The sequence below is a fragment of the Macaca fascicularis genome, chromosome 1 (assembly GCF_037993035.2).
Source record: "Macaca fascicularis isolate 582-1 chromosome 1, T2T-MFA8v1.1".
NCBI lineage: Eukaryota > Metazoa > Chordata > Mammalia > Primates > Cercopithecidae > Macaca > Macaca fascicularis.
Window position 1 is genome coordinate 150,513,255 of NC_088375.1, and position 16,247 is coordinate 150,529,501.

Below are 16,247 nucleotides of genomic sequence, written 5' to 3' on the forward strand. Positions count from 1 at the left end.
ATGGTTATTTTTATTTTTCCATCAAGTGACCAGCCTTCCCAAATGAAAAACAAAACCACCTACAGAAATGAGATTTTTAAAGCCAGATCTGCCAACATTAGCCTATTTACATCAGAGGGAGAGGTTGAAGAGTGCTGGACAGAACTGTTTTGGAGAATTGTTATGAGGTATGCAACACATTTAGGGAAGGAGGTCACCCTTACCTCAAATCAGTTGAGGGGCTTCAAGGGAACTACTCAGAGACTTAACATGTACCCTATCCACTAGGGTTTATAAGAGTTAGGGGCTGTTTTGGGGGACTCACCAAATGTACAAAATGTAAAGGTACTAAATGGTAGATAAAAACCACCTCTGCACAGTGGCAGAGTGAAAAGAGTTGTGTTGTCTGGGGGCTCAACTTGTAGTAGCAGGGAAAATACATTTATGTCCTATAGACCGCAGAAAAGAGAGTGTGGGCAAGGGAATCATAAGTGGCCAGCCAGAGGAGAGGCCTTCTCTCACAAAGGGAACTGAAATCTGAGGGCCACAGCAGGTTTACTTTGAAGCTAACAGAGATTAAATTTCAGGACCTCTCAAGTGCAGGCGACCCTTCTAATACCCTGGGAGAGATCCTAGCATTGTGTTTGCAAGAACACATGCTTTTGTAAGATTTGCAAAAGTAAGATATTTTAATAGCAATTGGTTGAGATTGCTTTCTCTTTTCTCTCCAACTTCCCCTTCTTCATACTTTCCATTATGTCAGGTGCTAATGGAGTGGAGCCAGGCATTTTACAGATCTGGATAAGGGAAAGTTGAGGTGGTAATGTACAGTTTTAGCTACAACTGGCAAGAAGCTTGGGGATTTTTCAATTAAAAAGTAAAAAATGACAGACTCATGATTTGAATGTGTTACATATATAATGTATATGAATATATATGTATAATATATGAATGTATATGAGTACCTCCTTTTTCATCTTCAAATTTATGTATTAAAAAACCAAGATAAATTTAGAAGAAACATAATGAAATATGAAACAGATTATAAAGATGAGACATAAAATCAATAAAAATGTTCCTATATAGTAAAGTGAATTCAAGTTATTTTGTATAACCAATACACTAAATTATGAAAAAAGGAAAAATTACAAATAGAAATAACAAATAGGCATGTTGTTTCATAATGTAATTAATGAAGATATTATGAGCATGTTAGAAAAGATGTTTAAGTCTCTTGGCAATTGACACAAAATAGTAACAATAACAAAGATACATAAAATTCGTGATAGCTAGTACAAGAACATTAAAGATAAACTATTAGTGAATATTGTTACTTCAAAAATTACCTAAGATCAAGATTTGAAAAGTCCTGAAATCTTGTAGCTCATATACAAAAGAAACTTCTCAGGAACCATTACATGGTGTTTCTTCAACCATAAAAAACAAGTATCTGGGAACCAGAAGGTGGATGTGGGAGTGGTAGATATCACCACCCTATTTCACTGAATCTATGACTATCAATTATAAAAATCATCATTATATCATGTACCACTAATAAAAAAAGAAAAAACTACAGTAATTAAACTATGAGATACTTTGTCAGTCATAAATTTTCCCTATTGAGAGAACTATTTTTGATTTATTTAGATATAACTTTTTAATATCACTCTTACACACATACAAAGTGAAAAAAAAATTTAATTTGTTAAGAAATGCCTAAAATGCTTTCACATTCATAGTCTGACTCTTCCAGGCTATTTTTTGATGCACAGTCATTATTGTGTGTTTTTACACAATTATCGTTCTTTATGATATCAAAAATATTGGTACAGTATTTCTTGAGGTACTCTACTACCATCTCCTATATTTTCTTCCAACCTGCTGATACTCATTTTCATGTTTGTGCATGCATAGACAATAACGAGCACATCACAAGAATTGCCTGACTGATGCCATCATTTTAGGAAGTATCCTAATTTCGAATACACGAAAATGTGAGACAAAAGTATGTATGTTAAAAGTAATGAACTATAGTATCATAAGTTAACCATTTGAAAATTTTCTACTTCTTGTCTCTGTAACTTTGGACTCTAACAGTTGAGAAATTTTAATACCCTTAGAAGTACTCTTCAAGAAATATGAATTTAGAAGTACTCTTCAAGTATGGGAAGTAGAAGTACCTGTAACAATTAATCCCTTGAACCAGAAGTTCAGAGTGCCAGCTGGGTATTCTGGTCACATTTCACTGAAAAATACAGGCCAGAAAGGAAAGTTATTTCTGTTTGGGTGATTAATCCTGGTTATTACTGAGACATAAAGTTGTGTTATAGACAGAGGCAGAGAACCTTCTTGTAATTTGCATATTGAGTATAAAAACAGAGAAGACTTCAGTATTCCAATATAGGAAAAACTACCAAGGTCTCAATTATTCAAGAATGATGGTCTAAACTACTACCCTGAAAAAGAACCCCTTCTACACTTACATGCTGGTAAGTGGGAAATTTACAGCAACTTCAGAACAGAACAAGGACTATAGCAGCTACCCATAAATGCCACCTTGCTATGCTATATATGTTCCTTTCTGTTTCAATCAGTTTGAATAGGGTCTCTGCTTCTTGCAACTGAAAGAAACTCATTAAATACATATTCCAAAAATAAGAATATTTCTTAGATTATCCTACTTTTGATATATATGTCAACTTTATATACTTTTGGTATATAAACTCACCTCTAAGAGCTGCTAGGTAACAACAGAAGTGACTTCCCACCTTCCTCAACTGAAGAAGTAAATATTATTATAAGTGATCCTTAAGTTCCCTCTGTTAACAAGCAGAGTCCTAGGTTTTCCTACCACAGTCACTGATGCTGTGTTTCAAAGGTCAGTGTCCTTGGTGGGGAGCTGTTGTTTCACTCTTTCTGCTGTGCTCAGGTTTGCAATGCCATTCCCAGGCTTTCTTCTTCACTTTAAGCTTTATATCAGGTAACCAAAGAGAATGATGGCTGTTTTCTATTTGTTTCTTAGATTTTTTTCTTTTGTTACTCTTATTCCCAGCACCCATAAATACTATTATTGATATTTTGGAATATTTGCTTCAAGTCCATATTTCTGTCTGTAATATTAAAATGTATATATTTTGAATATATTATCTATTTGAAAGTTAGAAAATTACAAATAATGGGATTTGGGTACAAGATGGCTGAGTAGAGATGTGAGACACCTGCTCTCTCCAGAAAGAAGAACCGCAATTATGAATAGATAATCATACCATGAATAGAACATCTAGGAAAGAATGCTAGAGTACAATGGAGAACACACAGGGAACATTTGAGGCACAGAAGGAAAAGGAAGCAAGTAGCCAAGTTGGTCAAGATTGGCTGGGAGCCTAGAAGGGCTCCATATTACAGGGACAGCGTAAGTGACAGAACTTTAGCAGTTCACATCTCTGCCACGGACTGCTGTGAAGTAAACCTCAGTAGAACTCCTCTACCAACAGGAACGCTGAAACTAGCATGGTTGGTGAATTGGAGATTACGTGAAGGCATTACAACAGACAAGGAATTCATGCTGGCTCATTCACACCCACCTAGGGATGAACAGCTGCAGCAAGGTGCCATTTTGAGAGCACAGCCATCACGAGAAGTTTTGCCGCAACAAATGTCTATTATCAAAAAAGTAGAAAGATTACAAATTAACATATAACAATATACCTCAAGAAAATAGAAAAGCAAGAACAAATTAAACCCCAAATTAGCTGAGGAAAAGAAACAAAGAGCAGAAGTAAATGAAATAGAGGCTTTAAAAACAACATAAAGGATCAACAAAAGTTTAGTTCTTTGAAAAGGTAAACAAAATTGATAAACTGCTAGCCACAGTAACCAAGAAAAGATACAAACAAACAAAATCAGAAATGAAAAAGCAGACATTACAACTGATATCACAAAAATACTAAAGATCATCAGAGATTATTATGAACAACTAAATGCTGACAAACTGGAAAACCTAGAGAAAATGGATAAATTCCTGGAAACATACAACTTACTAACATGAAATCAGGAAGAAATAGAAAATCTGAATAGTTCAATAACAAGGAGAGAGATTCAATCAGTAATAAAAAGTATCTCAATAAAGAAAAGACAAAGACAGGATGGATTTACAGCTGAATTCTACCAAATGTACAAAGGATAACTAATACCAATCTTCCTGAAGCTATTCCTAAAGATTGAAGAGGAAGAAACTCTCCCTAACTCATTCTACAAGGTCAGCACCAATCTGATACCAAAACCTGACAAAGAACAAAAAAAGAAAACTACAGGTCAATATCTCTGCTGAACAGATACAAAAATCCTCAACAAAATACTATTAAACCAAATCTAATAGCACATCAAAAAGATAATACACTACAATCAAGTGGGATTCATTCTGGGAATGCAAGAATGGTTCAACATATGCAAATCAATAAATGGGATGCACCACATCATCAGAAAAAATCATATTATCTCAATGGATGCAGAAAAGACATCTGAAAAAAAACCCTCAACATCCCTTCATAATAAAACTCAACAAACTAGGCATAGAAGGAACATATCTCAAAATAATAAAGGCCATACATGCCAAACCCACAGCCAACATCATAATAAACAGGGAAAAGCTGAAAATCCTTCCTCTAAGAACTAGATCAAGAGCAGGATGCCCACTTTAACTACTATTATTTGACATACTGCAGGAAGTCCTAGCCAGAGGGAACAGGCAAGAGTAAGAAATAAAAAGGCATCCAAATTGGAGAACAGGAAGTCAAATTGTCCCTCTTCACTGATGATATGATTTTATACCTAGAAAAACCAGAGACTTCACCAAAAACTCCCTGATTTGATGGATGAATTCAATAGAGCTGCAGGAGACAAAATCAACATTCAGAAATCAATAGCATTTCTATACACCAATAATGATTTAGCTGAGAAAGAAATAAAACCAATCCTATTTACAATAGCTACAAAAAGAATTCCTAGAAATAAATTTATCCAAGAAGGTGAAAGAACTCTACATTTAAAACTGTAAAACACAAATAAAAGAAATTGAAGATGAAAAAACATCCATGCTCATGAATTAGAAGAATTAGTACTGTTAAAAATGACCATACTTCCCAAAGCAATCTACAGACTCAAGGTAATCCATACCAAAATACCAACATCATTCTTCATAGAATTAGAAAAAATCATTCTAAAATTCGTATGCAACCTAAGAGGAGCCAAAATAGCTAAAGCAACTCTGAGCAAAAAGAACGAAGCTGGAGGCATCACATTACCTGATTTCAAAGTATATTAGAAGGCTACAGTAACCCAAACAGCACAGTATTGGTATAAAAAAAGACACATAATGGAACTAAAGAACCCAGAAATAAAGCCACATGTTTACAGTCAATTGATCTTTGACAAACCTGACAAGAGCTTCCACTGGGGAAAAGACACTCTCTTTAACAAATGGCCCTGGGAAAACTGAATAGCCACATGCAGAAGAATCAAACTAGAACCCTATTTCTCCCCACATAGAAACATCAACTCAAAATGGATTACAGACTACATAAAACCGAATTATAAAAATACTAGAAGAAAACCTAGGAGAAACTCTCCTGGACATTGCTCTAGGCAAAGAATTTTTTTTTTTTAATTTTTTTTATTTTTGAGATGGAGTTTCTCTCTTGTTGCTCAGGCTGGAGTAATGGCATAATCTCGGCTAACTGCAACCTCCACCTCCTGGGTTCAAGCGATTGTCCTGCCTCAGCTTCCCAAGTAGCTGGGATTACAGACATGCACCACCACGCCCAGCTAATTTTGTATTTTTAGTAGAGACAGGGTTTCTCCATGTTGGTCAGGCTGGTCTTGACTTCCCAACCTCAGGTGATCTGCCCGCCTCGGCCTCCCAAAGTGCTGAGATTATAGGTGTGAGCCACCGCGCCCAGCCTAGGCAAAGAATTTACAACTAAAACCTCAAAAATACAGGCAACAAAAACACCAACAGACAAATGAAACTTAATTAAACTAAAAAGCTTCTGCACAGAAAAAAAAAAAAATCAACAGGGTGAAGAGACAACCTGTTGAATGGGAGAAAATACCTGCATGCTACTCATATGCAACAGGGGACCAATATCCAGAATATAAGTGAAACTCAAATAACTTAATAGGAAAAACATAATCTCATTAAAAAGCAGGTAAATGACATGAGTAGACATTTCGCAAAAGAAGACAAACAGCCAACAGGTTTATGAAAAATACTCAACATCACTAATCATCAGAGACATTCATATTGAAACCTTAACTAGATATCACCTTACTCCAGTCAGAATGGCTATTATTAAAAAAAAAAAAAAAAAGTAGCAGCTATTGGAAGGATGTGGAGAAAAGGGAATTCTTACACATTTTTGTAAGAATGTAAATTAGTACTGCCACTATGGAAAATGGTATGGAGATTTCTCAAAAGCCTAAAATCAGAACTATCATATGATCCAGTAATCCCACTACTGGGTATCTACCCAAAGGAAAAGAAGACAGTGTATCACTTGTGTGTTTATTGCAGCACTATTCACAATAGCAAAGCTATGGAATCAACCTAAATGTTCACCAATGTCTAAATGGATAAAGAATATGTGGTATATATGCAGAATGCAATATTACTTGGCCATAAAAAAATGAAATCTTGTCATTTGTAGCAATATGGCTGGAACTGGAGGTCATTATTTAAAGTGAAATAAGCCAGGCACAAAAAGACATATATCATATGTTCTCACTTACATGTGGGAACTAAAATATTTGATCACATGGAGAAAGAGAATGGAAAGAAATAGCAGAGACTGGGAAGGGTGACTAGGACAGAGAGGGGAGGGGAGCAGTGAGGCTGAAGATAAGTGAATTAAAGGGTACAACCGTACAGTAAGATAGAAGGAATATATTCATTGTTTGATAGCAGAGTAGGGTAAGTAAGCAAAAATATATTGTACTTGGGTGATTGACACTCTAAATACCCTGACTTAATAACTATAAATTACATACATGTAACAAAATTCACATTACTCCATAAATAAAAGCAAAAAAAAAAAAAAAGAACACTACAAATAACGCTAAAGACCCTCCTGATTACTATCCACATCTTAATTCTCCTCCTCTGCCCTTAGCAACAGCCACTATTCTGAATTTGCTTATAACTTTCAAATGTCTTTTTTATACTTTTATATACATGTTTACATGTAAAACATATACTGCTTTACTTTTCTAATTTGCCTGGATGGTATCATGCTCTACATATTTTGCAAACTACTTTTTTCAAATGTACTATATTTTACCTGCTTCTTTATTGATAGGCTTTTAGATTATTTCTAGTTTCCAGTATCACAAATAATTAAATAATGGACATCATGTTCATGTCTGTTTTTTTCTGTTTCCATTTTGTTTCTCCTAACATGATATATCTGTAGCCTGATTTCTTCCAGCTATCCTTCCTACAAGTGTTGGTCTACCATCCCAGGTTACAGTAATGCTTACAAAGTCCCTAGCTATTAATCATTTTAACAGTTTTATTGAGATAACTTATGTACCACAGATTTCACCAGTTTTAAATGTAAAATTCGGTGATTTTTAATAAGTTGTGAAATGGTTGCCATAATTTAATACTGCATCATTTTTCTCATCATCCCAGAAAAGGAGCCTCATTCCCATTTGTGGTAATTTTCCATTCTCACCCCTAGCCCTGAGCAAGCACCAGTCTACTTTCTGTATCTACAGATTTGGCTTTTCTTTTCATATAAATGAAATCACATAATGTGTGGCATTTTGTGTCTCACCTTTTTCATTAGCATGTTTTTGAGGTTTATCATGTTGCAGCATGTATTGATTCCTTGTTCCTTTTTATTGTTGAACAGTATTGAATTGCACGGATAAGCCATATTCTCCTTATTCACCAATTGTTGCCACTGTATGGTAACTAAGAATAATGATGCTATGAATATTCAAGTACAAATTATTGTGTGGAGGAGTGTTTTTAGTTCTCTTGGTTATTTTTCTAGAAGTGCACATTGCTGGGTATGGCAATCTGATGCTTAACATTTTAAGAAACTGCAAAACTGTTTCCAAAGCAGCTGTATCATTTCATGTTTCCACCAGCAATGTCTGAGGGTTCCCATCTCTTTCCATCCTCACCAATATGTCTTTTTTGGATACATACTTCATTTTGAACATGTGTAAGTGTTTCTACTCAGAAGATACCTAACAGTAGAATTCATGGGTCACAGTTTATATCCATTTTCATTTTAACTGATATAACCAAATTGTCTCAGGAATGGCTATCCTAATTTACATTTGACATACTTGTCATATGTGATACTATGTGACTTGTTCATCTTTGCTAATCTGGTGAATAAAAAAAGGTACCTCATTTTAAATCATATTTCACTGATCACTAGTGAAATAAAATATTTTCATATGTTAATTGATCATCTAAATTTCATAGTTAGTAATTTATCCATTTATATCCTTTGCTATGTTTTTCTATTTCATTTTTAGTCTCTTTATGTTGACTTATAAAATGTTCTTTATTCTGGGTATTAATCCTCTGTCAGTTTTACTCTTGGAAAATATTTCCTACTAACCTCCTTAAGGAATTTCGAACACTGCATCTCAGAGTTCTCCCATGGAAAAACATTCCTCCGTTGTCACTCAGTCACTTAGGTTTCTTGATTCCTGTGCCTAAGACTTTGTCAATCCTAAGAGTACCTTCCACTGGTTTCTTGGGAGCCCTATCAGGCACATACAAATAAGATACCTTGCTACCTGCCTTTCTTGGTAGGACATGTGAATTAGACTCCCCTTTAAGACCTGTACTAGTCTGGATCGTTAGTTGCAAAAATGTAAAATAAAAACTGACGCTAGTCAATTTAAGCAGAAAATGAATTTATTAGATTGAGTACATATGGAATGGATGAGAAGACTAAAAAACCAGATTTAGCCAGTAACCAAATGAGGCAAGACATAGTTAAAAAGTACGGCCAGGCATGTTGGCTCATGCCTGTAATCCTAGCACTTTGGGAGGCCGAGGCAGGTGGATCACTTGTGGTCAGGATTCGAGACCAGCTTGGCCAACATGGTGAAATCCCATCTCTACTTTAAAAATTACAAAAATTAGCCAGGCGTTGTGGCGCATGCCTATAATCCTAGCTACTTGGGAGGCTGAGGCAGGAGAATCGCTTGAACCCGAGAGGTAGAGGATGCAGTCAGCACCACTGCACTCTGGCCTGAGAGACAGAGTGAGATTCCGTCTCAAAAAAAGAAAGAAAAAAAAAAAAGCAGTCCAACTTAGGACACTATCTATTGTGAAATGGACACCTGCCTCCAATGCTGATGGCAATGTCACCAATGAATATACATTACTGCATCACTATATCCTCACTCTTTAAAACTCATCATTTAATCTTTTGTCTTTGAGTTAGGCTCACAAGACTCACTTGCAATATTGGTTTCTTATTAATGTAACAAGTAAACTCTGGCCTGAAGGTGAAGTACGGAGTTGTAATTATTTCCAGGGACATAATTAGTCTTCTTGACTACTAAGCAGCTGTATTTTGATGCTATTTTCCCAATCTTATATTAGAAATAAATACTAAATAAAAATTGTAAGCAATAGTTGCCACATCATTCTCTGGGGTCAGTAGAGATATTTTTGCAGTCGTTTTTAGATATGTGTATGTAAGTTGTTATGACTATATTAAAGACACAAATCACTCTGAAAAATATCTCAGATCTATGCTTTTACCTTCCAAGTAATTGTATTCATTTATTCATCAAGTACTTGTTGAGTGTCTACTATGTACCAGGCAGCATACTGTATGCTAGATTTCTGTGATGAGCAAAAACAGACATAGATCAGTGAAGAGAATGAACTGTGAAAAAAGTAATATAAGTGTATAAGTGTATGAAAACATATAATATGAGACCCTACTGTAGTGTGGTAAGATCAAAAAAGGCCTTCCAGAAGGCATAATGATTGAAATAAAATGTGAAGAATGGGAAGAAGAGTTAATCTGGCAAAGAGGAAGGAGGTAAAGGGTCTTCCAGGAAGGAAAGACTATGGGTCAAGGCCTTATGAAAGCTAAGTACGGGGGTAAATTTCGGAAATGATAGTTTTATTTTGAAGTTTTAAAATTTTACTTTTTATATGAAAGTTATTTCAAACCTGCAGAAAAAGTTACAAAAGCAAAAATAATATGAAGAATGCCATTTTTCCTTTGTCCATATTCACCTGTTATCAACATTTGACCCCATGTGCTTTATCCTTCAGTTGCCTGCTCGCTCTCCTGCCCTCCCTCTTTCTCTGTCATCCCTTTCCCCAATTTTTCAGCCACTGAGGTAAGTTACATACATCATGGCTCTAGATCTCTTAAAAATATTTTTGTATTTTTTTTCGAAGAGTAAAGATATTTTCTCATACAACCACAGTGCAATTATAAACTGGTAAATTTAATGTTGGCACAATACTTTTATCTAGCCTATCACTCACATTTTTTTTAATTTTTTTTTTTTTTTTTGTTTTGGAGACGGAATCTCACTCTGTCGCCACGCTGGAGTGCAGTGGTGCAGTCTCTGCTTACTGCAAGCTCCACCTCCCGGGTTCACGCCATTCTCCTGCTTCAGTCTCCCAAGTAGCTGGGACTACAGGCGCCCGCCACCACACCCGGCTAATTTTTTGTATTTTTAGTAGACACGAGGTTTCACCGTGTTAGCCAGGATGGTCTCCTTCTCCTGACCTCGTGATCCGCCCGCCTCGGCCTCCCAAAGTGCTGGGATTACAGACGTGAGTCATAGCGCCCGGCCTATTTGTATTTTTTTAAATCACTCACATTCCAATTTGTCAATAATATACTATATAGTATTTCTTCCCTTTGAGTATAGGAACCACTTGAGGATCAGGCCTTGCATTTAGTTGTTATGTCTTTGACTCTGCCTTTAATCTATAAAATTTCTACAGCGTTTCTTTGTCTTCTATGGCATGGACATACGCTTTTTTTTTAACTTTTAAGTTCAGGGGTACATGTGCAGGTTTGTAATATACGTAAACTTGTGTCATGGGGGTTTATTGCACAGATTATAGAAATTATAGTTTAAAAAAATATATATACTTACCTAGTAGAATCTGATCAAAATGTTGGAAATTATATATGGGTTCTATTTTACCCTTGGGTTAATTCCTTTGAGATGTTTCTATAAAATCAAATAATGGAAGGATTATGTACAGTAAATCTTTAATAATCAATACTAATGTAAGATATTACTATAGATTATCTTAAGCAGAAAACAGACAAAACAATTTTGATTTAGCATTGAACTAACCCCGTATTTTTTCCAAACTAATAAAAGAAGTAATTTGTAAGATCTTAGTAAACATTAGCTAGCAGTACAGAAAGGCTCATTTTGTGTTTGGGGCACATTTCTGCATACATTTTGGGTGTTAAAGTCAGTAGTAATGCCGGTGCTATCATAGTAATAACAAAGTCTTATTGTGCCTGAAAAGTACTTTAAGAAGTGATAGGGGAAAAAATCAAACAAGATAAAGGGGCCAAATCATGACAGTTCTTATATGTCAGGCTAAGAATAGATTTTATCTTATATGCAATGGAACACCATAAAGATAATTTTAAGCAGGGAGTTAGATTAGATTTGGAAGATCGACTAGGAAAATTGAAGGCGGGAGAATGGCTAAGAAACTGTTGTAGATATCTTCAAAAGGGTTGATAAAGACTGAACTAAGCTAGAATCAGTGAAATTAGAAATAAAGGGACAAATCTCTAAGACTCAGTCACCAAGGAGAGGTAGAGGACAAGGAAAATTAAAGAATCTAAGATGACACCCAAAATTCTGGCTTATATGACTAAAGAGGTGCATCATTTTCGTCAAAATAGGAAGTATCGATTCAGGGAAAGATAATTTCCCCAACTTGACTTTGCAGGGTTCACATCCAGCAAAAATCAGACACACTCAGAGCACAGAAGAGATATATGTTGTCACAAAGATAGAAAGTAATTAGAAGTGGTAGAACACGAAGTAATTAGTGAATAAGTCACTTGGGGGAAACACTATAGATTAGGGAAACTCAACTATCGAGTAAGGGAAAAAACTCACAACAAATTATTGATATTTGCCATGGCAAGAAGGAATGATATCAACCTCAGAGGATTTGAGGTGTAAACAGAAAGTAAGAAAATGGAACTAGTGTATTACCCTACTAAAAAAAAAGTAAGAAAATGGAACCAGTGTATTACCCTACTTAAAAAGTTTGGTTTTGAAGGGAATTTGAAAATAAGATGATGATACAGCATAGAGGTAGCAAGTTTACATTTTCTTTCCAGAGGAAAATGAGCATTATGGGAAAAACTCAAGTGTGTGTATATCTGTGTGTGTGTGTGTGTGTGTGTACATATATATACTCTCACACATATAGCCTATGCACATCTTCCCATATACTTCAAATCACCTCTAGATTATTTATAGTACCTAATACACTGTAAATGCTATGTAAATAGCTGTTATACAGTATTGTTTTTTATTTGTATTATTTTGTACTGTTGTATTGTTATCTTTCACTGTTTTGTTGTTTCAGTATTTTTGATACATGGCTGGTTGAATTATCTTGGTTGGTTGAATCCAAGGATATGGAGGGCTATCTGTATCATGTTTTTGTGGGAAAATTTGAATAGACATACATGTATATATGTACACACACACATGCACTCTGGGGAAGAACAGAGCAGAATGAAAAAGCTGAAAGTATGAGTAGGACTTTTAAAGCATGATACCAAAGGCAAAAGCCGTAAAACATACACTTGACTATATAAAAAGTTAACTTATTATAAAATGTGAAAGACAAATCGGAAAAGTTTATAACATATATAACCAGAAAAGTGTTAATAAAAGGGCTTAAGATATTCACATATACTTCAATAGAAATATGAGCATAAGAAAGATGAGACTAGGTGATTTATTAAGTATATATAAATTACCAATATAAAAATTAGCAATAAATATAATGTTTAGTTTTCTCTGGAAATAAAAAGAAATTTAAATTAAAAATATGAGAGGCTATCTTGTACTTAGTAACTGAATTAAGTTGTAAAAATTATAACTCATTTTCATAATGTTTCAGGGAAACACCCTTGTTATTTTTCAATCATGTGTATGAGAAACATGTATCACAAGACTTAAAGTATGTCTACAAAAGTATTAGTGTAAGTACTGTTTGTATTTTTTCAAAGAAAGATTGGAAACAATCTAAATGCACAACAATAGGGACTCCTGTCTATAAAAGAAAGTACTTATCCATACAATAGAACACTATATCACAAAAATGCTACTGTAACATCTATCAGAATGGCTAAAGCAAAAATGAAAGGAGAAACCAAAAGTCGATGAGAATGTGAAACAATGAGAACCCTCATGCAATGCTAGTAGTAGTGCAAATTCATACAACCATTTTAGAAACATATTTGACAGTATCCACTAAAGCTGAATGCCCATTCCTAGATATATAAACTCAATAGAAATGCATACGTGTTTGCCAAAATACATATACTAGAATGTTTATAGTAGCACCATTTATAGTAGGCCCCAAAAGGAAACATCACATCCCATCAATAGTAGAACATTTAAACTGTGACATATTCACAAAATAGAACATTATACAGCAAAGAAAATGAACAATCTCCAACTATACCTAACAAGAAGAATGAATCCCACAAACAAATTGTCAGGCAGAAAGAAACCAGGGACAAAAGAGTATATACTGAGTACATGCTGTGTGATTACCTTTATAAAAGAGGCAAATGTAATCAATCCTGTCAAAGTAGAGAGAATGGTTACCCTTGAATTGGGGGGATAAAAAATTAGTTCCATACACTTATTTTTTAATACATTTAACATACTGACTATACAACAGATTCCTTGCAGATTATCCAAATGCAAAGAAATAATCGAAAATGAAAAAAAGCAAATTTTGTCAGAATATATAATAGGGATGGCAGGTTAGAATAATGGTTACTAGGGCAGGTTCTTAAATCAAGACTATCTGGATGTGAATCCCAGTTATGTGATCTTGGGCACATTACTTAACAACTGTAGGCATCAGTTTCTCATCTGCAAATGAGGTTTAATAAAAGTACACTCTTTATGGGAGGGTCTTCAGGTGGATTAAATAAACAGATTTAAGCACTTATAATGGTGTCTGGTATATAATAAGCACTGTATTATTATCATTATAATCTGAACTTGTTAAAACTCATTTTTTTTGGTATTTTAATTTTAGGTTCAGGGGTACCTGTGCAAGTTTGTTATATAGGGAAACATGTAACTCAGGGGCTTGGCATACAGATTTTTTCATTATCCAGGTATAGCCAATAGTTTTTCTTTTTCTTTTCTTCTTTTTCTTCTAAACCTGTCCCTCCTCCCGTCTTCCACCCTCAAGTATATCCTAGTGTCTATTGCTCCCATCTTTCTGTCCATGTGTTCTCATTATTTAGCTCCCACTTATAAGTGAGAACATGTGATATTTGGTTTTCTGCACCTTTGTTAGTTTACTAAAGATAATGGCCTCCAGTTCCACCCATGTTCCCACAAAGGACAGGAACTCCTTCTTTTTCATGACTGCATAGTATTCCATGGTGTATATGTACATTTTCTTTACCCAGTCTACCACTGATGGACATTTAGGTTGACACTATGTCTGTGCTATTGTGAATAGTGCTGCAATGAATAAACAAGTGCATATGTCTTTATGGTAGAATGATTTCTATTCCTCAGGATATATACTTGGTGGGATTGCTGGGTCCAATGGTAGGTCTGATTTTAGATCTCTGAGGAATTTTCATGCTGCTTTCCACACTGGTTGAACTAATTTACACTCCACCAGCTGTGTAAGTGTTCCCTTTTCTCTCCAAGCTTGTCAGCATGTTTTTTACTTTTTAATAATAGCTGTTCTGACTAGTATGAGATGGCATCTTGTGGTTTTGATTTGCATTTCTCTAATGATTAGTGATATTGAGCATTTTTTCATGTTTGTTGACCACATGTATGTCTTCTTTTGAAAAGCGTCTGTTCATGTCCACTGTCCACATTTTAATAGGGTTGTTTGCTTTTTGTTTGCACATTTGTTTAAGTTCCCTGTAGATTCTGGATATTAGACCCAGACTAATTATACATTAGTCAGATGCATAGTTTGCAAATATTTTTGTAGGTTGCTTGTTTATTCTGTTAATAGTTTCTTTTGCTGTGCGAAAGCTCTTTAAATAGGTCCCATTTGTCAACTTTTGCTATTGTTGAAATTGCTTGTGCCGTTTTCATTATGAAATTTTTGCCCATTCTTATGTCCAAAATGGTATTTCCTAGGTTATCTTCTAGGGGTTTTATAGTTTTAGGTTTTACATTTAGGTCTTTAATCCATTTTGAGTTGATTTTTGTATATGGTATAAGGAAGGGGTCCCGTTTCAGTCTTCTGCATATAGCTAGTCAATTATCCCAGAATCATTTATTGAATACGGAGTCCTTCCCCCATTGCTTGTCTAATCAGCTTGGTTAAATATCAGTTTGTTAAAACTGACACATATAACCATTTTATATATGTTTTAAAATATATTTTAACTTTTATTTTAGGTTCAGGGGCATATGTGTATGTTTGTTTTATATGTAAACTTGTGACTTGGGAGTCTGGTGTACGGATTATTTTGTCACCCAGGTACTAAGCATACTACTCAATAGGTTTGTTGTCGTTTCCTTTTTTTCTTTCTCTTCTGAATCTCTCCCTCCTCCTGGGTGTGTGGCTTTATTTCTGGACTCTCTAGTCTGTTCCATCAGTCTATGTGTCTGTTTTTGTACCAGTACCATGCTGTTTTGGTTACCGTAGCCTTAGAGTACAGTTTGAAGTCAGGCAATGTGAGTCCTCCAGCTTTGTTCTCTTTGCTTAGGATTCCCTTGGCTATTCGGGCTCTTTTTTGGTTCCATATGAACGTTAGAATAGTTTTTTTCCAGTTCTGTGAAGAATGTAATTGGTAGTTTGATAGAAATAGCATTGAATCTGTTGTAAATTGCTTTGGGCAATATGGCCATTTTAACCATGTTGATTCTTCCTATCAAAGAGCATGAAGTGCTCTTCCATTTGTCTGTCATCTCTGATTTCTTTGAGCAGTGTTTTGTAATTTTCATTGTAGAGATCTTTCACCTTGGTTAGCTGTATTCCTAGCTAT

The 16,247-nt window shown here is 34.9% G+C and overlaps 1 protein-coding gene across 10 annotated transcripts in view; it reads right to left on the reverse strand.

The window, feature by feature from the left end:
- PRKACB (protein kinase cAMP-activated catalytic subunit beta) overlaps window positions 1-16,247 on the reverse strand; it is a 154,703-nt gene that overhangs the window by 105,876 nt on the left and 32,580 nt on the right. For 5 of the 10 annotated variants that reach the window (XM_065519553.1, XM_074003119.1, XM_045368246.2 and 2 more), the window contains exon 2: window positions 11,143-11,220. The exons of the other annotated variants lie outside the window; for them this stretch is intronic. The gene's annotated coding sequence lies outside the window, so the exon portion shown is untranslated. The remainder of the gene's footprint in view (window positions 1-11,142; window positions 11,221-16,247) is intronic. 10 annotated transcript variants of the gene reach the window in all.